The sequence below is a fragment of the Phasianus colchicus genome, chromosome 10, assembly GCF_987193195.1.
Source record: "Phasianus colchicus chromosome 10, bPhaCol1.hap1.1, whole genome shotgun sequence".
Lineage (NCBI taxonomy): Eukaryota > Metazoa > Chordata > Aves > Galliformes > Phasianidae > Phasianus > Phasianus colchicus.
In genome coordinates, this window is record NC_143445.1 from 7,796,828 (window position 1) to 7,820,319 (window position 23,492).

A 23,492-nucleotide genomic window follows, 5' to 3' on the forward strand; every position below is an offset into this window, starting at 1 on the left:
TGAAAGCATAAATTAAAGGGGATTGGTAATCTTTTATATCTCTAGTGTTTCCCATTTCCACACATTCCAGACCCGGACCTACGCAATCTTAAATTGAGGTGCTTAAGAAAATGAGGCAGCAAGTATCATACAGCTGTTTTTGTGATGAAAAGCACAAAATGTTTTTAACTTGCATTACCCTAAATTGAATAGTTTCTCACATTAAAAAAAAAAAAAATAAAAAATAAAAAAATAGCCTTTTTAAATTAAAGGGACTGGAAAATCGGTCATACAAGAAAGTGAGATAGCTGGAATAGTTTAGAGAAGGGAGAATTTCATCTTTTTTTTTATAGATATGGGCAGGATGTATAGAAGGTAGAGCCAGACTCTTCTCAGTGGTGACCATGGCAGGAGAGGAGGCAATAGGCACAAACTGAAACATTGGAAATTCCATCTGAAGAAACAACAACAGCAACAAAATCAACCAACCAAATAAGCGATCAAACAAAACAACAATAAAAACAACAAAAACATTTTTGTTGTCAGAGTGGTTGAACAGTGGGATGAGTTATTCGCAGAGGTTGTGGAGTCTCCATCCTCAGAGGTATTCAAAACAGAATCAGACATGCTGCAACCTTCTGTGGCTGACCCTGCTTGATCAGGGTAGAGTTGCTCTGGATGATTAACAGACGTCCCTTCCAAACTCAACTGTTCTGTGAGCCCATAAAATGTGGATAAAGAACTGAGATTCTGTAGCTAGCTTTGAAAATTGGCAGCAAGATTTCTTTAAATATATGGAACAGGCATATTTCCTGAGTCATCACATTTACTAAGTTTGCTTCCAGCACAGACTGTGTATCATGAAATTCTGTTTATAAATGTGCATTATGATCGCCATTTCATAAAACATAGCTTCATAAAGAGAGAGACCTTTCAGCTGCAGTATGTAGCCGATATGTTTACTCTAGTAAACACTTCCTGCAGTTGTGCTTTCTTGAAGTTCTGTGCATGTGTGAGTCATATTTTGCTCCTTTGCTGAGCTGTGGATGAGTGGCAAAGGCTGGGCTGGTTTTTTGCCTTGCGCTGATTGCTGTAGGGTTGATCCTGAAGGAAAAGGGAAATATTTCATCCCAGGAGCTAGAGAAGAGGGAGGGGTAAGAAAGATGGGGGAGGTTTGCTTAGAATAGCAGTGAGTTAGACTATCAGTTTTGGTTTAAAAAGTTTTAAAGTGGATTGTGCAGAGTCTGTTGTGACCTAGTAGATTACTAGAAGTTACTGGACTGGAAGACAAATGAACAGGAAAGGGACGCATTAGTCCAGGGGCAGATCCTTTTCAAAGTTTTCTTTACCACAAAAAAGTTTGTTCTAACATGTTCAAATAAATTTCACCTTCAAAACCTATATGGAGGCCAATATAGTGGTCCTTAAGTTCTTTTGGATGACATGAAGTCAAATCTGAATTCATATATATTAGCCCACATTACTCTATCGCTTAAAAATGGCTTGTACTGTTCTCTCTTCCTCTTCTACCTACTTTCACTCATAGCCTCGTGTAACCAAAGGCAGCAGACTTCAGTTTCCACTTTTTGTACTTACTTTCTCTTCAGAATTTGCAATGCAGTATGCACTGTAAAACTTGCTTCGCATGTGCACAGGGGGATCCAGGTGTGTAACTGCAGTGAGGTATGGAGCAGACTACTCAGCAAGAAGCTTCATGATTTTTCAAAACCTGGTTAAAATGAGGCACATCAGTAACCTAAAGAGCAACTTCAGCAATCAAAAAGTACTTGAACCTTCATCCTAAGTTTGAATAAAGAACATCTTCTAACCCTTGTTTTAGTGATTGACTTCTTTCGAATCATATACATAGTCCTTTGTTGGAATCTGCTTTAGCAGTACCTAGGGACTTTAGCAAGGACTTCAGCAACACCTAAGAGCTAATTCTGTCATGCTAAGCAGATGCTAATGGCTCTGTTGCATTCTCTGAAGAATTTTCAAGTATGCTTGGCACTATTTTCTGCTTGTTCTGAGAAGTGATTCTACCATGTACTTCTGTTGCAGTATCTATCATGGCTTTCAGAAAACATCTTTGCCCTACATTCTATGAATTTTTACTTATACAACAACTGTTATGTATAATTTTACAATATTCCTCTTCCAATTAAATTGTAATACTGTGTTCATTTTGCTTAGTCTAGGTAATAACTTTGAAATAATTTGAATACCACAGTAACATTATTTGGCTACAGAGGTAATTGAAAAGGTTTTTCATGAAAATACTATCCTAATTCCCTTTGGTTATCTTATCTGAAATCTCTTAAATACAGTGAAAAAGGAACTGTTCAATCTTGCTGGTCATTATAGCCCAAGATTTGAAACTAGTCTGAGAAGACTGCAGTGCTGTTGGATAACACAATTTCAGCTCTCTTTGAAACATAATTTTGTCTCTATGCATAATAGGCTATTGCGTTTTCATGGAAACATTCAGGAGATTTCCTAATTAACTTTGCAACACCTGCTCAGTTACGACATTAATGATTCTTCATATTTCACAGTCAAGCTTATCATTATTTCTTTCTATTGAAATGCAACTTCTCATCCTTACAGAGAGAATTCTCAAATACACGTGCAATTACTGCTGAGTTTACTCTGAGTTTTTAAATTGCTTTTCTTTTTGCTTCCTTCTCAGCTCCAAAGCTTATCTCCTTACTATTACATGCAGTTAAATCTGCTGAGATACAAGCACAGAACCCAAACAGACCTGTTTAAGAATAATTTCCTGCATACCAGTCTTGTGGGTTGGCTATAAAACTGAATGACTATGCTTTCTGCAGTTTGTGTCAGGGCTACGTATTGTGAACTTTTTATACAAGAATATAAACATGTGGAGGAAATAAATTCACTCACATGAAAGGAGTATGCTAAAAACACAATAGTTTTCACTATTAATTTACCAAGTGAAATATTTTTGGAATGAGATGGAGTGACTAGATTTTTTTGCTGTTTCTATCTTGAATTTTGGAAAATAGGAGAAGTAAATATATTTTTATTCATTTATGGGAGCAAGTAAAAAGAAAAAAACTAAGAAACTTCTTATTTCTCACAGTAGGCTTTTCTGGGAGCAGATGCAATGATAGTATCCTTAGGAAATGGCATCAGGCAGAGTGAGTGGTTGGAGACCAACAAGATGCTAAGTAGGAATGAAGAGAACACAGTTATTGTTTGAAAGAAAGGTTTATGTAACTCACTTCTCTACTTCTGCTTTCACATTATTAATTAGAAGGTGGGAAAGGAGTTAAGTTTTGTTGCAACTATTTTGTACATTATTGATTGCTATCTGTCAGTTTGCTACATTAAAGTGTGGTCTACTCTAAAAGTCAATCTTGAGATCTATGTAATTTAGAATGACTATATTTTGAGTTATACATAAATATCTGGGGGGTTGTTTCCTTCCAGATCATGGCGAGTTGTGACATTACTGGATGTGGTGACCTGTATGTGCATGTATGTAGGGAGGAGATCAAAATGAATCAATAAGAAGTACTGGAAAGCGCTGTGCAATGCTGCAGATCATTACTGACTGAATCAGGACTGTGTATGTTTGAGTGAAGTCTTGAGACAAAAACTAAGACTGAGCAGATGGTAAATAAGTCATGTCTGGTGTTAGTCAAAATTTTCTGTGATATCTGAGGAGGGAACTTGCCGGTTATATGTTTGGATGCAGGTTTTGCTTTTCTGTTCTACATTAATGACTGTAAACACTGTATTTCATTTCTTTTGAATATGCTGTTTTGTGACACTTTAAATATTTGAATGCTAAGGATGCCCACAGGGGGAATTTCTAAATTCATCCTGGCATATTGTAGGAATTGTAGAAAAACCAGCATTAGTGAAGTCTGATAGTGCCAAAAACTTGGAGTTTCCTCTTTTTGGAAGCCTATATGAGAATAATGTCCCAAATGTATGTCAGATTTAGAACACATGGGTGTTTTTGATGTTTGCAGTCCCATCAAGAATCTTCTTGCTTGATAGACAGAGACAACTAGATATTGAATCTCAAAGAATTTTTAGTCCAAGATTTGTTTTTCCAAGAGTCCACGTCTAAACTAGAGTTGTATCATTACAAAAATGTGCTTGTTATCACAACACACAACAAACTATATCAGCTATTCTCTTTGTCATATTTGAGCTTATTACTGAATGGCTAAAGATGAAAAGAAGTATTACCCAAATTATACACTGCAGAAGTTCTTGTATCAGTGAAATACAATTTTTTATTTTTTATTTTTCAGGAATAATAAATTCTTGTGATATCCAACAATATAATTTACCAGGATAAGACTTTATTTTTTTTCCCAATATGGATTTGCATCAAATTAAGGAAACTTTAACTTAAATGTCAGTTGAAGTGATTGTGAGTATATCATTATGAAAAAGACCAGACTTAGATCATCATGTCTCTTCCTGTATAAAGCCAGCTAACTGGCTACTACTTTGTAACTCTTATTAAGTGTTTCAGCTTGTTAAGAGTTTTAGAAAATTGTTTATGGATTTTAAGTGTGGATTTTAGACAAGACTGGAGAATCCATGTGTACCTACTGAGACTGTCAAAAACAATTTTTTTTAAAAAACCAAATTAAGCACACCTCAAATGCTAGTTTAAAAGTCAGTGTAAGCAAATTTTTTTCTTCTGTGATATCATTCATGTTAATAAGGGACTGTTACGAAAATGGCCACTGCAGTGTAAACAAAGTTTTTTCTTCTGTGATATCATTCATATTAATAAGGAACTGTTAGGAAAATGGCCATTGCAGTATGATAACCTAAGCTTTGCATGACACGATTGTTAAAAGTTCTATTTTACTGAGTTTCTCCAGTTCAGCTTGTTGAGATTTTCTACACTTCTGGTAAGATTTTGATTACTTTTCAAAGTAGCCAAGTAGCCATTTCTTTGTAACCCAAGAGATAAGATGTACTGAGTTTTAAGAAGACAATTTCTTAGAATAGGTTCCATGTAATGGCTGCAATTTGTGTAGTCTTTATTTGAACACTATTTCAGCAATTTAAGGGCATCTCAACTTCCTTCATTCTTTCCTAGGAGATCTGAGAAAGCATTTTGATTTTTGTCCTATGTGCAGTCACAATTTGGTAGAAAAGATAGGCACCAAAGGATGCCATTAAACTTGTAGAGGCTTGCAAGAAGAGGGAGAATTATTTGAGCCCTTGAAAAAGAGATGTAATGCACTGCTTTAACCAAATGCATTGCTGAAATTCCTTAAGATATTATACTTGAAAATTCAGTCTAGTCTCTGTTTTCAAAATGTCCGACATGCTTGCTCACTTTTCCTACTGTGAAATTTTGTATTTAGTCCCTTAGTTTGTTGTCTTCCATTAAGTCATTGTTCCACATTCAACAAATAACTAAAGAAACAGAAATACTAAAAAAGTGACCGAGGTGAAAGTGTAGGTACAGTTTGCAGGTCACAACAAAAGTTTACATGCATCTGTCCCTCACAAAAATGATGGATGTAGATCATGAAGATGTATTTACTGATCTCAACCAGTTCAAGTGAACTTGGCCCACTATTGTTTAATCAAAACTTATCTGACCTGAGGCATACGTCAAGACCAGGAAAGTATTGAAGCCCAGAGAAAAACAATATATATTTCCAAATATTTATATACAGAAATGCAGAAGTTTTGCAAAGATAATGACAAAAATGTCATATTCACAAAATATTTATTACTATGATAAATAGCATGCCAAATTTTGAATAGATTTGATTTTGCTGCAACTATTTCATACATTAATTGTTATCTGTAAATTTTCTGCCTTAATGTGTCAGAATTAGGAAAGCATTCCTGGGACCAATCATTATAGTATAACTACTTTTTTGAACTACGCACAGATAATTCACACCAGGAAGAAATACTAAGTTTTGCTGTGTGTGTGTACATATTCTAGTTATCCATGTTTTAGCTTTTTATAATCCATACTTGTACTGCTGTGTTTATTGAAATATATTGATTGCTAGGATTTATTTTACTATGTTGGATGAAAGTGTAATGAAAGAGCAGTTCTGGGTATGATTCAAAGCCTCCTAAAATCAATGTGAATCTTTCTATTGACTTTAGTGGGCTTTGAATCTTCTTAAAAACACAGTGATATAAAAAGATTTTTTTTAGTGTCTTCACAGACAAAGTTTCTGCATGCTTTCTGATAATATATTATTCTCAAAATTGCCAAGGTTACTTTTCTGCTGGAAGTGACCATCACAAAGTTCCTTTGTTCATTTCCAAGGTGAAGTTGGAACTCCCATTCTATCCTGTTAGGGAATGAAAATTGGGCCAGCATGAAAACCGCTTGAAAGCATTTCTTGTTTCAAATTGTACTCCAAAAAGTGAAGAAAATAATTAGCAGAACCAGATTTAAAGGCAAGTGAAAGCCTTCTTAACTCTGAAATAATAAGTAAAAAGAAAATGATATTTGACCCATTCATAAAGGAAAATATAAACTCTCCTGATTTATCCCACCAATGATCTACGTGGATCATTGGCATAAGAAACATCACAAACCTGTATAACAGCCAAATATTTGATAATATGATTTCTTAACCGTTGGTACAATGGCAGGTATTCTTCTTTTAAGTATGAAGGCTGATGTAGTAACCTTTAAATTATTCTTCTATGTAGTTTGATCACAGACACGTTCTAATCCTGCCACCTTCACTGTTGCTATGATAGCTTGTGATATTGAGGCATACAATCAGTTTACATGCAATGTCAGCGTACAACTAGGATGAAATGGAGGAGGTTAATACAAAGAAAACCACCTGTGCAGAAATTACATTTTTCTTGTGTGAAGTCTGAATGATCATGAACTAATTAAGGGACAAGGACATGACTCTTCAGGTTTTGTTGTTGTTGTGTATTGATAAGTACTTGTCTGAGCTCTGATTTAAAACCAGTGAATATTTATCAAGGTATTCACTTATTTGATAAAGCTGAAAACAATCCAGTTGCCAAGTCTGAAAAAAGTACCGGCATACCAAAATGTCATGAAAAACCTAAGATATTTAAGAGCCTCTTTATTTTACTCTGAAGTGACACTGAAAAGCAGGGATATTACCACTGAGACAATGAAAAGAACTTTGGACTAGGCACTCCTACTGGACCTCAATGAGTTTCAATAGAGCCAAGTGTCGGGTCCTGCATTTTGGTCACAGCTACCCCAGGCAACCCTACAGGCTTGGGGAGGAGTAGCTGGAAAGCTGCCTGATGGAAAGGGTCCTTGGTGTACTGATGGACCGTCGGCTGAATATGAGCCAGCAGTGTGCCCAGGTGGCCAAGGAGGCCAATGGCATCCTGGCTTGTATTGGCAATGGTGTGGTGAGCAGGACGAGGGATCCTGCCCCTGTACTTGGCATTGGTGAGGCCCCACCTCAAGTACTGTGTTCAGTTTTGGCACTTCAATACAGAAAGGACATTGAGGTGCCAGAGCAGGTCCAAAAAAGGGCAACAAGACTTGTGAAGGGCTTGGAGAATATGCCCTATAAGGAGAGACTGGCTATTTAGTTTGGGGAAAAAGGAGGCTGAGGGGAGACCTTATTGTTCTCTTCGAATACCTGAAAGGTGATTGCAGTGAAAGCAGTGTTAAGTCTCTTCTCACTGGTGACAGGTGACAGGATGAGGGGAAATGGCCTCAAGTTGCACCAGGGAATATTTAGGTTAGATATCAGGAAAAACTTCTTTACAGGAAGGGTTGTTAAGCACTGGAATAGGCTCCCCAGGGAAGTGGAGATGTGTTTAAAATCCGTTTGGATGTGTGCTCAGAGACATAATTTAGCAGAGGGTTAGAGTTAGGGTTGTTTGGTTAGGTTGTGGTTGGACTTGATGATCTTTAAGGTCTTTTCCAACCTGAGCGATCCTGTGATTCTATGATTCAACTGATGTTCTGAAACAAGAAACACGCTGACTACTTCATGAGGAGGAAAGAAGGAGCTTCATCACAATGATCTAATGTAGCCACTGACCCATAGGAATTGCTCCCATACTGTTGTGAAAAACATCCAAGAATGCTAAAGGATGTCAAAAAATAACAAGATTACAAGAAACACAGTTACTGGGAGATCCACACAAATTTGAATTCTTATTTCATTGACATAAATACTTACAGAAAATCTCATATATACTCACCATATTACGCTTCCAGCTGATAACAAATGGTAACCCAGATAAATTGCTGAGTTGCACTAACAGCTGAAAATATTATTGGCAAATGAAGCTTAAGAACATTTATATTATTTTACTGTTGGTATAACTATGAAACAATTTCAATGAGTTTTTGTGCGGTCTTGTATCATGGTGACTTTAGTACTCTGTCTGTTACTAATAAAGGCCCAGCATCACCAAGTCTCAAAAAGCTGTATCTACATCTTTAATGAAGGTACACTGATGTATTTATATATACATCTCACCCAAACACTAAATGTAGGAAGATATTTAGTCAACAGATGGGAAGCCCAGCACCTTCTTACAAGGATTCCATAAGGATTCAAAAAACCTTGGTTTAATTCTGTTGCTTGTCTAAATATTTTAATTTCCATCACTATTTTTCTCTCCCTATGGATTCCCATATGATATAAATTAGTATTGAACTATTGTGTTCAACAGTTATATTAAGTAACTTCTGCTTAGTTTTTGCCCCTCTATGCTTCCTTTGTTTAGATGTTTTTTGTCCAGTTGGCCAAGCTGTGATGAAATTTGAGTGCTGTGCTGTTATTGCATGCTACTTATTATTATATAATCTGACAAGCTGAACATTTGACACACATACTTAAAATAAAAAGTAAATACAAGAAAATTATGTAGGGAAAGAAAAACATTATACTACCATTAAAATCCATTGCTATTACTAAATGTTATAAAATCTCATGCTTAACAGTTTGAACTAGATGTGTTCCAGAATTTGTTGAATATTTTTGATAAAGAATAGTTTGAGCCTTCCTAACTATATAGTTGGACTCTTGCATTGAACTTATGTTCAATATGTACAATTACATTTTTAAGAAAACCTTGCTGCTTGCAATTTCCCTTAAACTGAATTCTCTGTGCAGCACAGTTTTTCCCTGTTTCATACAGATTTTGCTTACTGTTGATTTACTATATTCTATTCATAGCCCGGGGAATGTATACTTTCTAAGAAGGTAAAGAAAAGAAACTTTACCTTTGATAAGATCGAACATTCCAATATAAGATACATAATTTGGGGGACAGAAGAAGAAAGCACCACCAGGTGGCTTTGCATAAAATAGCTTAGATGAATGCAGCATTAAATAAATGAGGGAATAGGAAACATATTTCTAAGAACAGAAAGAAAAACAAGCTAGAACTGTTTCTCCATGGTTCTCTATTTCCCACCATCTCACTTGTGGCAGAGAAATGGGCAAAATGACTGCCTATATGTATACATATCTTGTATGACTATCAGCTGGAGGAACTGGGAGCTGTTCAGTGATGGTGGACTTTTATTCTACTGATGGAGTTTTCTTCTACTGAATAAAGAAAACGATTTGCAGGATGTGAGTTAGTTGGCTGGCTCATTGTAGTTCTGAAGACATAGATCCATTTTTTTGGTATTGTGAGCCAGACAGGACTAGAGGTCAACACAGGAAATACATTCTCCAGAAATAAATAAATTGTCCAGAATTTTTTTGGAGAAACTAGTTATCAGCTTCCCAGTATCAAATAAATTTTTTAAAGCAAAAATCTTAAGTCTCTTTTTAACAACCGTAGTTGTTCACAGACTACTTCTAAAGGATCTGAAAATGATAACTGAGACAAATCTTTTCTGTTTGAAGTATAGTTTGTACACAGGAATTTCAACTGCTGGAAAATGTTTTAGGATAAACAGTTCAGTGAAGCCTTAGGATCCTACATCAGATTTGTTTGCTTTCACCAGCCTCAGAATGGGAGGGCGTATGGAATTCTAAAAAAAAAAAAAAAAAAAAAAAAAAAAAGCAGCTATTAATTTTTGGCTTCTTGTTATCAGTGATACAATGTGATGGAAAACAAACAAACAAGCAACAACCAAAAAAGCAGGAACAAAAAGCAGTAATTAATTAAATTTCTATTTGTGAAATAATCTTCCATTTCTCACTCTTTTCTCAGGATGTGAAAACTCTAGGATTTGGTTCTCAAAATTTCAGGAATAGTACATTATTAGAAAGACATCTTGTACTGTTTATACAAATAACTGAGAAATTAAAGGTGAAGAAATGAGAATCACAGAGTTTGTTAAAATCTGGGAAGTCTGTGTTACAGTTCCAGTATCTTTTTTCTCAGAGGTTTACTAGTGAGGTTTGTACCTGCATTCTTATTTTATCAGACAGAAACATTCCTCAGAGCTGCAGTTTTGCAGGAAAAGAAGCTTGTCAGTAGTATGAAGTCAGCCCTCAGGCACCAAATATTTGGCAGTTAAATAACTGAGAAATTTATCTCTTAGCAACTTTTATTCTCTGTTTGCTCTCAATCCCATGCCAAAGATAAAGTGCTGGAGGCTTAAAGAATTTGGTGTTGCAGTTCATTCTACATAATTCTTCTGCAAAAGTGGTTGTAAAACAGAAAAAGAGCGACACCTTTTGTGTATAAAATAATGCTGACCCAGTTAAGATTTGAATCGTCATAAACTGGTGGATTTACGTTGGTTGTACTTCAGAGACCACACTGGGAATCCAGTGAAGTATGGAATATTTTGCAGGAGTGCCTCTGTTGGTCTTAATACTCTAACATTTAGGTGATATACAGTACTTATCCAGAATGTGTGTATATTCTTTTAGTTAGGCAGTTCTTGTTCTCAGTAAAATGATGAACTTTATTTATAGGCAGCTGCTGCAGACCTTTACATTTTATCATTATTCGGAAAAAGAAGGAAAAAAAAGATAGGTATGCAAGCAGAATAAATTATGAGATTTTGTATTGTCAGCCCTGTACAATCAGGAAAAAAATCATGCAGTTGGCTTGAAAGATATGTGATACTTCTTAAAAAAAAAAAATCCTTTTGTTTTCTTTTAGGAGAGATATTGATGTAAGCAAGGTTTCTTGGGAAGAAAATTTTTGTATATCATTCTATTTATCTCCAAGTAATATACAGAGGCTGTGTCCCTATTTCCACAATAAGAGCTCAAATAGAAGGTAAACTTACTGTTCAGAATACGACTCCATAAATGATTTTCTCTTTCTGGATAAAGAGAGACAACTGAGACTCACTTTGCTAAAATAAAAGTATGCTGTATGAATGCAACATATAATCAGTGTGATGAAAAGTTAGATTCTCAGGTGATCATTTGACTAGAGTAGAGGTTAAAATTGCCAGGAAAACGTCAGTTATAGTGATGATGTTAATACTAAAACCACAGTACATTATTAAAGAATATGTTCTTCTTCAGTTCTTTAAACAAATATCAAGAGGTGGTGTCCAGCTTTGAAAGTTCCTCAAATATTTGCTGCCAAAACTGGGTGAAGAGAAACTATACATGTCTTAATCTTATGCTTTTCCCCACTTATCCATTACAGGAAACATGACAGTGTGGACTGGGTGGAACTTGGCCTGAAGAAATGGGAACATTATTTTATGCTTATGGCACAACAATACTAGTGGTACACTGAAGGGACTCACCAGAATATCTGGTCAAGAAAAAGTATTGTAGAGTAGAACTGAGGAATGATGCTGGCAGTTACTCAGCTAGACTGAAATCTGTATGTCAACCTATGAAGAGGGAAACTGTGTTATGTAAAGACACTTTCTGAAATGCCTGGTTTTTTTTTTTAACATAACAGAAGGTAAAGAAAGGTGAAGTTGTACCATTTTCAAAAGTTTTGACAACTTCTGAAATTTTAGATAATCGGTGTCATAGAAACATTACTGCCATGAGCTAGATTATTCTGAGCATTTTGAAATCATCTTGAAAGAAAGTCTTAGGTTAGAAAAGCAGCTACTGTAATCGCATAGAAGTTATTTCCCCATGCAGGAACTTTTTTCAATCAGTATTATGATTCTATAATTCACACATCTATTCTACAAATCCTTATTGTTGTCGATAAGTATATATACTCAAGAGAATACCTGTTTATGGCCTGATATCTTAAATTGTTACCATTTTTGCATGTGTACATACAAAGAATAATACCAGAAATATGCAAGTAAAGCAGCTTCATATTATGAAAATACAGAACGAAAAGCCACCTTTACAGAGCACATACAAAATGTATTTGAGCTCTTATAGTGAAAGCTGAGAATTTATATGCAGAATTATGGTTATGCAGGAGGAAACTTCTTTACAAATCTACCATGGCTATATCTCATCTTGTTACGACTGTATTAGCAGTAATCCTGCATAAGTCAGTGGTTTAACTCTGGAGTTGTACTGATAGAACATCAAACCAATCCAACCAGCCAAAGTAGATGGTAGGCTAGTTATTATGGATGGTGTAAATGAGAGGAGAATCAGACCTATGGTCTGCATAATGTATTTTTAAACCACTGGAACATATAAAAGTGAGGGATTGAGCTCTTCTCTTACTGCAATTTTACTATACTTCTGAAGTGAAATCAACCATCATTTTCATTATTATAAGCAAACTCAAGCCCAGTGTTATCGTTATCCACTGCCTTGCAGTGTAAGCGCAAGGATTTGCTTTTGCTTTCCCCTGGTTTAATAAAATGACTTCAATACTTACACAGGTAATATAACTGAAGACAAACTCTGCTAACTTAAATACTTTTGTATTTGTAGAAGGGAAGAAAGTGTTTGTCAACAAAAGCTGAAAAAATTTTCTATTTCTGAGACAATATAGATGCTTTAATAAGTATTATATGGACAACTTGAGAGTTTTCATGCTGAGGTGTTTGCTAAGTTGTCATTACGAGGCCTGAATCTCAGCTGTCCTCCTATTCTGTGTGTACTAAACATATATTAACAAAACAGTATACATATCTTGTTTCTGATTTTCTGGTGTGTTTTCACACTTTTCATAACTCTTTAAGTGTCTGAATGAGATCACAGGCAAATTAGGTGCATTTCTGTCCTATTTGAAAACTGCGAAAAGTCCTCAAGCTGTTAAAAATAGTTATGCCTGTCATAAGCACAGAAATTTAACAACAGAAGTGAAAGCATTGTAACTCTGCATGGTGAAGTAATAGTTAAGGTGAGGAGGCAAGGCAGGAGGATATGAACTTGAGTGTGCGCTAGTCAAAATGTACATGTTGACACAGCTATGAAGCTAAGCTCATTTGAGTAGTGTGGGTAATAGTATAGTGCTTTGGCTAAACAGAGTTTAAAATGCTTCTCTCTTACAGATTACTCTGTCATCAAAGATATGACTATCTTTGATATCACTGTAATGATGCTCTACTGTCCTCTTGGAAGATTCATCATGTCTACAAGTCCCTTAGCAGCCTTTCCTTCTTGTAGTATACTATGTGGTTTTCTTTGTCTTTTAGCTCATATTTAAGAATAATATATTTAACAGAAAGAGACTCATTGCCTCTTTTAGAGACTCTCTTGATGACACTTTTTGTCTGCAGATGGGACAGTTTCCACACGCAGTTCGTGTTTCTGGGATTTGATGCTCTCGTTATCTGACAGAATTGAAGATTGCAGCTCTCAGGATCATTCCACAGTCTCCTGTTTCATTTTAGATTTTCATTTTATTTAGTGGGTTTGATGTTCTGAAAGTAATTTTTATGTACTGAGGATTTTTAAGAATTTCATGATCTAGCAGGGTCTCGGTTTCATTTCTTTGGACACTTGCATTATACTCTACATCTTTATGTTGGCCCTGATGGCAGTGGCAATGCTGAAGCATCTCCATCTCATGTCATATTTCTACACAGGGGAACAAATCTTTTTGCTGAAGCCAAATGGAGAAATGCTCCCGTTGTGCTGTGGGTCAGGCATAGTGCCGAATGGTTGAAATGGGTTGCTCTCCCAGGCTCTGCACAAGGCCATGGGTTCACACTCCTTGTATACTGCTACATGGAGGTACATTCAGGTGCCATGAGAAAAGCTGGTAAATCTGCATTTGTACCTAGTGATTTTTCTCACATAACTCGGTCAGTTCAGGTAATCCCTACAAGGATTGCACTGACTGATGGGACCTTTTAGAGAAGAACATTTGGCTTCATATGGCATTTGACTTCAGGGCTGCTGCAAACTGAAACTTAGTACGTAGAAATGTGGGGTTACATTTTGAGTATAACACAAAGTGCACTGAAATCCAGAGCCTTGCTCCTGTTGTGGAAAGCAATGTGGCTTAATGTGAAACTTGGGTTAATACATGGGAAATGTTGATGCATCCCATTGAAAGCAAGTTGCAAGTTGGTATGATAGAAAAAGTGTGTTTTCCTTCCTAGTTCTATGTTAAGAATGGTCAAAAGAGATACAGGGAGCCAAAATCCAGACATTTTTCTTTCTATTTTCTCTGAACCTATTTTCAGATTGAACACTGATCTACTGAATGAAATACAGGTCTTTGCTTTCTCTTCCAAGAGTGATGTAAATCTTCGTTGTCAGTAATTTTTCTATGAGAATCTTCAGTGTAAATCTCAGGCAAATCTATGGATAAAGTTTAAGTTGACCAAAAAGGCTTTTTTTTCAGCAATCTTGGGGAAAGAAAATGATCCTGCTCTGTTTTCCATTTTATTTGCTCTATTTTTTAAGGGAAAATCACTTCCCCCAAAATTGTACTTAGTTACATTTTTTTTTTATTTCCTCATAATGCAAATTTTGGCAACACGTTGTCCTTAAAGGTGTGGAGCTGAAATAGGTAGAAATAATTTGAAAAATGGAAAAAATGGAATTAAGACTGCTTTAAAATCATATGTGACTCACTAGACTCCAAGAAACTAGACTCCACAAACAACTACTTGTGAATCTCTTTTTCTCAAGTGAAGCCTCTATGGTTAAGCAATGATTACAGAAAGTAATTCATATTATTAGAGCTCACTCAGCAATTCAGACCTTAGTCCTGTTTATAGTTGCATGTTCAGCTGTATTGCAGCTGAGCACAGTGTGGAGGTGGGATGAAGACTCCCATTTCTGTCTTCCTTTCAGGTACAAAGAGCTACTAGCCCAACAAGAGGATTGTTGTTGGTTGGTTGGTTGGTTGGTTTTCTACATTTTTATACTGTCACTGTTTCTCCTCAAATCTCTTACTTGGAGAGAGAGAGAGATGTTTTACTTGGTGTCTGATAGGCAAAGTTATGGTGTTCTTCAGCTTTCCCTTTCTGGAAATTAAGTCTAAGGAAGCAATTCATCTTCTTTACTGGGTAGTAGTAATTGATCTAAATTTCCCTTGTATTCATGATTTAGTGAATGAGCAGAGGTCTGTGAATGGACTTGTAACATGCTGTGCAGAGAGAGTGATTGATAGTCCTTCTCTCTGCTGGTTCAGAAACAGCCTAAAACCTTCCAGGTTGATTTGGAACCGGTCTCAGCACTTGGTACAAGCTCACAGTATTGTTAATCTTGGGGGCTAGTTTTGATTTATGTGTAACAGCAATAACACTAAAAGATCTCAAAATAAAGTCCCTGAAATGTCCCTGCTGTATTGAATTGTAGGAGCAGCAGCAGAGTCGGTGATCTTCTGGGGGTGTGTGAATGCAGCTGATAGCTGCATTACAAACGTCTCCTAAGTACATGTATTCAGGCTGCTTGGGGCATGAAATTAGGAGCTCTATTTTCAGAATGAAATATAGTCCTATATGATCTATTGTGGATAAAAAGAAACAAAGCTTTTGCTTTTCTAGTTGTTCTCTAATTATTCTAATTGGAAAGGGAAGAGGCTGTTGTGAAGGATAACATAAACACCTGAGAGTGCACTTAAACAGAAGTAGCGCTGAAAAGATGCCAACTCATTCCCAAGTGTATTACTTGTTGTTCTCTGAATAGAAGTTAGCCTTGAAATTTGCATAGCAAAAGATTCAGAGTGAGTGCCAGCACCAGAGTGGAATACATTTAATTAAAGTCAACAGCAAAGGTAAACGATACTCTTTTTTTATTTTTTTGCTTGATTAGAAAGTACTTGTTTTGGGATCGATTGAATAGAGCAGGACTGGTTGTTTAGCTTGCAGGGGCATAAAGGGAGGGAGGTATCAGGGCATTTGAAATAACAGCTGGATTTCCCCAAGCTACCATCTGTGCTGTAACTCATGTCTTGGAGACAGGCACATCCTCACGACAGCACTTCAAGAATGAAAAACTGTTTGCCACAATGGCTCATATTCCCTCTAAAAATAGGGCCGTGTAAGAAGTCTCAAGAAAATTATCCTGTAATTAAAAAGGATTCCAGTTTAATTTAAAATGGTACTAGTAAAAACTTGTTTTGAATATTAAGCCTGGATTTTACATTGGATGGTTTTTGGTTTGCTGCCAGTTTCCACCCTCTTTTCCCCACCTGAAATGAATGATCTTAATGTCCTCATTCCCATTTCTATTGTTCCTACTATAATCTCATATGAAGAAGTGTTCAAAACTTGACGGTTATAGGAGAGTGGAAAGAAGAAGATTTATAGCAGAGTATGTGTATGAATAGCTGCTAATAAAGATGCCTTAAAGTTCCCATTGATTCTTACAGATGGTCATTATTTGGCCAGAACTTTTTAAATGCCTGTATTAAATTCAGTAAAATTGCCTTGAAGTGTTAGATCTTCAGGAGCTAATATTTTTAAATAACCACCACCTACTTGTAGGTGTATGTAGAGCCTCTAAAATTCTATTTTAAAGAATTTGTCTAGTAAAGTTACCATATAGAGTTTTAAGGATATTTGATTCTTTTCTCTACAGTAACCACAGCCATGTACTAAAGCCCTGCACTTTTTCCTCTAATATACAGTGCTGTTGAATTCTCACAGGTAGCTGGTGTCAGCTACCTTATCATCAGTGTGGTCAGTAAGCTGGAGTTAAAATACCTTCAAAAGGACAAAGAAGTCAGTGTAATTTACTGAGTCTCTAAAGGTAAAGAATGGATGAGTAAAATACAGCACTGGTTTTGTGGAGTTTGACACAGTTACTGAGAACTTTTGACGTAGGCTTTAAAAAGTTTCACAGGACTTTTGGAAATTCTATTAAGGTTAACTGGGGACATCTGTCACTTTCAGTCAGAAAACTGTGAAAAACATCAGGAAATTCAGGATTGCTGATCTTTTTCTTGTCAATATAAACATGCTGAAATAAAGACTACAGTGAACTAGAAAGAACTATAGTGAAAGAGAGAGGGAGACAGAGAGAAGGGAAGAAGGCTTGGTTAAGGCTTCTGTCAGTTCCTGCTGAATTACTCAGCTCTGCAGTATCACAAGTGTCACTAAAAGACTGTAACAACTAACAGCCCAGGAAACTCTTGTTTCCTAGCTCCATACCGTTCATCTCTGGCCTGAGATTGTCTCCCAGTTGTACTTGCACAGAAGGTCTCCTGTCAAGTGTCCTTATCTACCGTGAAAGAGTATGTGAACATGGCTTCAATTTCTTCTGTGTTGAATAAATAGGTTAAAGTAATGTCAGTGTACCATGTCATATACTTCAGCACAGCTCTGTTTGGCACAGTACAAAGAAAATTATCAGTATTTTGGTTTTTTTTTTTTTTTTCCTACAGAAAAATATTTCATAAAATTCCTCTGAATGAAACAGAGACAAAAAAAAAAAAAAAAAAAAAAAATTGTTTACAGATCTTTAGGGAGCTTGTTGCAGATAATGACTTCATTGCTTTGGGTCTGAGTGCTGATTTTCAGCTGTAGATGAACTTCTGATAGTGCATCCGTTAAGGGCATGTGAACTACATTAATATTTGCACTTGTTCCAGTCTCTATAGCCTCGTGAGAGTGCTTGCCAAGTTCATCTGGACTGCACACTTTGCTCTTGTGATCTTTCAATGCTTTCTGGAAAAACCCTGGAGAGTTAACACAACATTTGGAGATGCAGGCTCATAACATTTTGTTTCAGAATCCGTGGGAAAAAAAATAGGTAAAAAGCAAGCTCTGCTTGGGAGGGAAAATCCTAATGTGATTTATAAATCTATGTGGATTCATCCATCAAATTCTGGTTCATGAAATACATTACATTTACCAATTATATTACTGTGCTATATTACTTATATTGCTGAAAAAAGTTTGAAATTCATATGAAAGACAGCAATCCATCACATATTTGAACTTTGTGTCAATAATGCATGGCAGTGTGCCTCCAAATGCTTGATTTTATTCATTGTTTCTATTAGTAAAATTCATATTACCTACTAAATTCCTTAATCAAATATTCTAATACAGATACACATGATGGACAGAAGACACTGCAAACTTTCTGGACTTTTCCTTGGTGCATAGCAGGTTTACCAAGCTTTAAAATTCTTCAATCTTAAATAACTGTCAATCTGCTTAAGAAATTTCTATTTTTAAAAATATTGATCTTTGTATTTTTTTTTTTTTAATTTTTTAAGTGACCTTATTTCTAACAGTAGATTTTGCAAACATTGGAATATGGAACCAAAAGTTCAAGCAGAGTTTGAGGCTTTTGAGGTTTTTGTGTAGGTTTTTTACCTAGTAATGAAGCAGAGGTTTCATGAGTGGAGTTTGGCATGAAATGTGATAATCTTCAAACAGAAACAGTTCTTTTAGGTACAGCAGCTATGTGTTTTTGGAAAACACCATTCTTCTACCAGCAAGAATTTTCACTTTTTTTCATTTATTATTATTTTTTTTTAAAGGAGAGTTATAACTGCAACTATTTTCAATACTGAATGTGTCTCTTGTTATAGGATCCTTTAGGTATTATTACATCTTCATCATATTTGAAGGGCTTAGATGAAATGAGATAATTCTAGTATTTCTTGACCTCTACAAACTGCAAGAATATTTTGCTAAAGCAGCTGGTTATTCTCTATGAAAGTACTCAGTGACAGATACATCCTCGCTGTCTGTTTTAAAGCCAGTTCATGCTGAAGAGTGTTCTGTATCAGTAAAATGTATCAGTAATGTGAGAAGAATGGCTGTGGATATACAGAGCTGGGAGAGCAGAGATGACATGGAAATGGCCATACTGTACAAGCTGAATGAGAATTAAGGATAGGACAAGACCAGGAGAGGAACAAATAGAATAAAATCATCATGTCATAGGATAAATGAGAGTTGGTGAGGGATTATTGTAAATGAGAATGCTGGTTGATGGAGAAGTCAGCACGAGCCAGTTTTATGTGCCTGCAGCCCAGAAAGACAACTGTAACCCGGGCTACATTAAGAGTAGAGAGACCAGGAGTGTGATTCTCCCTTCTGCTCCAAACTCTAACTGAGCTTCCAGCTGCATTCAGCTCTGGGGTCACCAGCACAAGAAAGATGTGGAGCTGTTGAAATGAGAGCAGAGGAGAGCCACAGAGATTCTCAGTGAGTCTCAGTGTTTGTGAAACGGCCCCTGTGAAAGTCCTTGGGTGGACTCTGGCAAACAAACAGCAAAACTATTAACGCAACAGCTACCAGAAAGCACATCTCCATCTACCTGCGTGCCCCGTGCTGTCACCAGAGTCACAGTCACCCCGTGCCCTTACAATAGGACAGGTGCCTAGAAATGCCCTGGGCACACAGCCCGCCTTCAGTCCCGCTGGGGACTTTCGAGGCGTCAACGTCTTCCCGCTGGAACGCGAGACGTCGAGACCTCGCCAGCCCTACGCGAGACGTCAGAGTCCCGCGAGCGGATTGCGGGCCTGCGAGGATCCCGCTCGAGGAACGGCAGGCGGCAGAGGTCCGGCCAGAGACACGCGGGGCGTCCGTCACCGGCGGGACGCGGCACAGAGAGGCGCCGAGGGCCGGAGGCCGCCGACCGCTCTGCCAGAGGCAGCCTCCGGCGACTCGGTCCTCCGAGCACCTCCGTGCCGGGGCAGCTGCGGCCGCGAGTCGGGAGGCGACCGGCGGAGGCCCGCGAGGAGGAGGAGCGCCCCACGTGCCTCGGCCCGCCGGACCCGCGTTGTCCCTGCAGGCCCGCCTTCCGCGGGAGCCGCGGTGAGTACTGGGCCGCCGACGGCGCCGACTGCCCGCCGTGCCGCCAGCTCATCGGCACGCTCGTGAGCGTCCCGCCACGGCCCCCGGCGAACGCCACCACCCGCCGGCCGAAGAGAAGGAAGGGAAAGGAAGGGAAGGGAAGGCTCCAGAGGAGCCAGCGGCGGCGGGAAAGAGCCCCGCACCGCTCCCGCAGCGTCGCGCCACGAGGCGCACGGCGCAGCCCCTCCAGGAGCCCCCGCCGGCTCGTCCGCAGCCTCTCCTGGCAGTGGGAGCTGAACGGGCGCGGCCGGGACACCGAGGACGCCGAACGGCTGAGAGAGGTCCGAGAGCGGCAGTGCGGCTCCGGGGACCATGCGCGGCACCACGTGCCAGGCCCCGCGAACAGCAGCCAAGCTCTTGGGAGGACAGAAGCATCTCTGCTACGAGAGAGAGCTGGGACTGCTCCTCACACACCGGTGCTGATACAGGGGCAGGATCACTTCCCTAGTCCTGCTCACCACGCCGTTCCCGATACAAGCCAGGATGCCGTTGGCCTTCTTGGCCCCCTGGGCACACTGCTGGCTTGTGTTCAGCCAACGGTTCATCAATACACCAAGATCCCTTACTATCAGGCAGAAATTTAAAACAAACAAACAAAAAACAAACAAAAAAAAACCCTGGCCATATTTGATTGCATTCTGAGTATCTCTTTACTCTTTCTTCTCCTTTTGGATTTTGAAAGAAGGAGGCTGGCTACAGTCTAGAATAAATATCTTTCCCTAGCTTTTTTCTCCATTGCTATGAAGCTATTGAGAATCTTACTGAAGTTAAGAACTTCCTGTTCACCGACAAGACAAGAGTCTTGTTCATGTCAACATGAACAGAATTTCGTGGACTGATTTCTGGCAGGGTAACAGTTGTCAGTCACAGGTATCAACTCAGGCAAGCTGCAAGCAATCCCAGTGACTCCTGAGTGTGTTAGGGATAACTTCCTAATGCAGGTATTAGACAAAAGGACCAGAGGAGATTTTGTGTTTCTGGACCCATTGCTCATCAGTACATTGGAGCTCATTAAAGAGTAACCTAGATAGGAGGTATCCTGAATTGCAGAGACCACACGCTGGTGCAGTTTGAGATCTTGAGGGCGATGGGCCCAGCAAAAACGAAGTCTCCTGAACTTCATGAGAGCAAACTTAAGGCTATTTAAGGGATTGCTGTCTGAGATCCCCTGTGAAGCTTTCCTTAGAGACAAAGGAAACACGTAGAAACTATTGAAGACTGAAAGATTTTGCATTGTCTTACTGTATACCTCAAGTAATTTCTGACAGTACCACAGACATTCAAATCTAATGTATTGTTCTCACTATTAGAAGAGTTGGGAATCTCTTTCAGCACTTTTATAGATATATAGAAATATACATGTATGCATGATACTGTGGCAGTCTTGGAAAGAAAAATAACATACGAATTAGGAAATTATTTTTCTTCATTGTAATAGTTACATGCAAAACCTTTTTCAGTGCAAGTCTAGGTATATCCAGATAAATCAAGAAGTAACTAAACCTGATAACAATTCTTTTAGTTTTCTGATGTCCCTGCACAAGCACGTGGTGAATCATTAATGACACTGTGCACAGTAACTGTGTCACAAAGTGCTTCTCTGTGAGATCCTTAGCACAGAAGAAAGCATGGAATATCAATTTGCCTGACCCACGCTCTGGAAAGTAAGGGAGAAAATTAGATCAATCAATAGGAGTGGCAATGTAAATGACATATTTACATCTTTACATTTTTAGCGGAAGAAAAAAAGGCTGATATTTCCTTTTAATAGCAAAGTAATGATAATTCTGTCACTTGGTTCCTCAGTATCTAGAAGTGGAGAGGATAAAGCTGATTGAATCAGCAAGGAAGTAGAATTACTTGATTAAGTCCTATGTTTTAATGACTTGTAGTCTTAAGGCTCATTGCAAAGGTCATCAAAATCAGAAGATCACCACTGAATTTAGAACAGGCTCAAGCACTATATTAATACTGCCTATTCCCTTAACCATGTACTTCAAATTCTTATTTAGTTCAGCCTCTTAAAGGGTTGATTCACACAGGTGTTATATATATCATCTGTAGATTGGAATATGGCTACTGAATTTGTATAGTATTTTTAAGGATCAGGCCTTAAATCAGTATGCATTTAGCATATCCTCTGCTGGCTGGCTTGAAGCAATGTATGGCAGTCTCACCCTGCAGCTGTATGCAGTTTACTGACACTAGATTCATAGCACAGCTTTCCATTATGGGATTTTTTTCTTTTTCTCGTTTTGTAGGTAACTCAGTTCTTCCTTTAAAAAAGGCTAAGACCGATTACAATAGGGTTCAGGCCAAATCATCTTGAAATAGATCCTGTTTTTTTTTCACTGACAGGAGGAGTAAGTTAAAATGAGCTATGTGATTTTTACTTTACTTACCTGTATAATCCTTCACATGGCTCCTAATCCTCTGTCTTAAGCGAGGAAACCTGTACCTCCTTATATCAGTGGTGAATTCATTTAATCTCTGTCTGCGTGAATACACAGTCACATAGGAGTGGATATGCATTTTGTATAGATAATACTGCTCCATTTTTACACCTCTTATGTAGAGAGTTCATGATAGTGCTTGTCTGTAGACGTGTGACCCCAAGTAATCTGTTCATTATGATTCCAAACTGACTATGCTGCAACAGAGGTACTGTGACTGTTGGGATGGTCTTGAAAAATCTCGTTTGTGCCACATGTTCTTAAATACTGAATGTGATATGTACATCTTGCAGAAAAAAAGAGTTCTGAATAACTTTGACTGCAGCACAGTGTTAGTGGGAACAAAGACAGATAGCTCTTATTGCATCAGCAAGGTATAGGACTGCTGTTTTAAAACTGCACTGCTAATGGAAAATAAAAACTAAACCTGAATGGCAAGGATGTGATCTCCAAGTCCCTCAAGCAGACAGCTGATGGAACAGACAACTTATGAGGGAATTAACCTTCATGCAGAGAAAGTGGTATATATACAGCAGGCATTTGGATGAGGGAGGTTGCATGGTAGGAGAGGGAATAGCATTCAGAATTACATTAGACTTTCATCCAGCAAGGTTCTCTTCTTCTGGTGACTGAATTGGATGAATTTTATTCCAAGAGTCCAGTCATTTGTAGTGTAACTGACAAGGAGTGCTACCTGAGACCTCTCACTCAGTTCTCACTTGAGTAGCAGGAACTCCTATTTAATTTTCTTAGCATATATTAAAACATGAGGAAGCCAAATCCTAGCCACCATTATCAGAGCTCTATTGTAATTAGTGTTTTTAGGCTGTGTGTGTGGGCTGGTGTGTATGGCATGTCAGGGTAACAGATTAAAGAGGAAAAATGTAGAGCTGTTACTTGCAGACCTTTCTCTTCTAGAATGAAATTAAACAAAGGGTAAAGCATGCATTCTTATGGGCATGCAAGAGGAACGCAACTGT

At 37.9% G+C, this 23,492-nt stretch overlaps 1 long non-coding RNA gene across 1 annotated transcript; it reads right to left on the reverse strand.

Moving 5' to 3' along the window:
- Positions 1 to 344: 344 nt before the first annotated feature.
- LOC149916587 (uncharacterized) lies at positions 345 to 23,038 on the reverse strand. The gene is made up of 3 exons (XR_016469438.1): positions 22,462 to 23,038; positions 1,576 to 1,708; positions 345 to 433 (listed from the first exon to the last, which is right to left on the reverse strand). It is a non-coding gene; the product is annotated as an uncharacterized LOC149916587 (long non-coding RNA).
- Between the last annotated feature and the right edge of the window lie 454 nt (positions 23,039 to 23,492).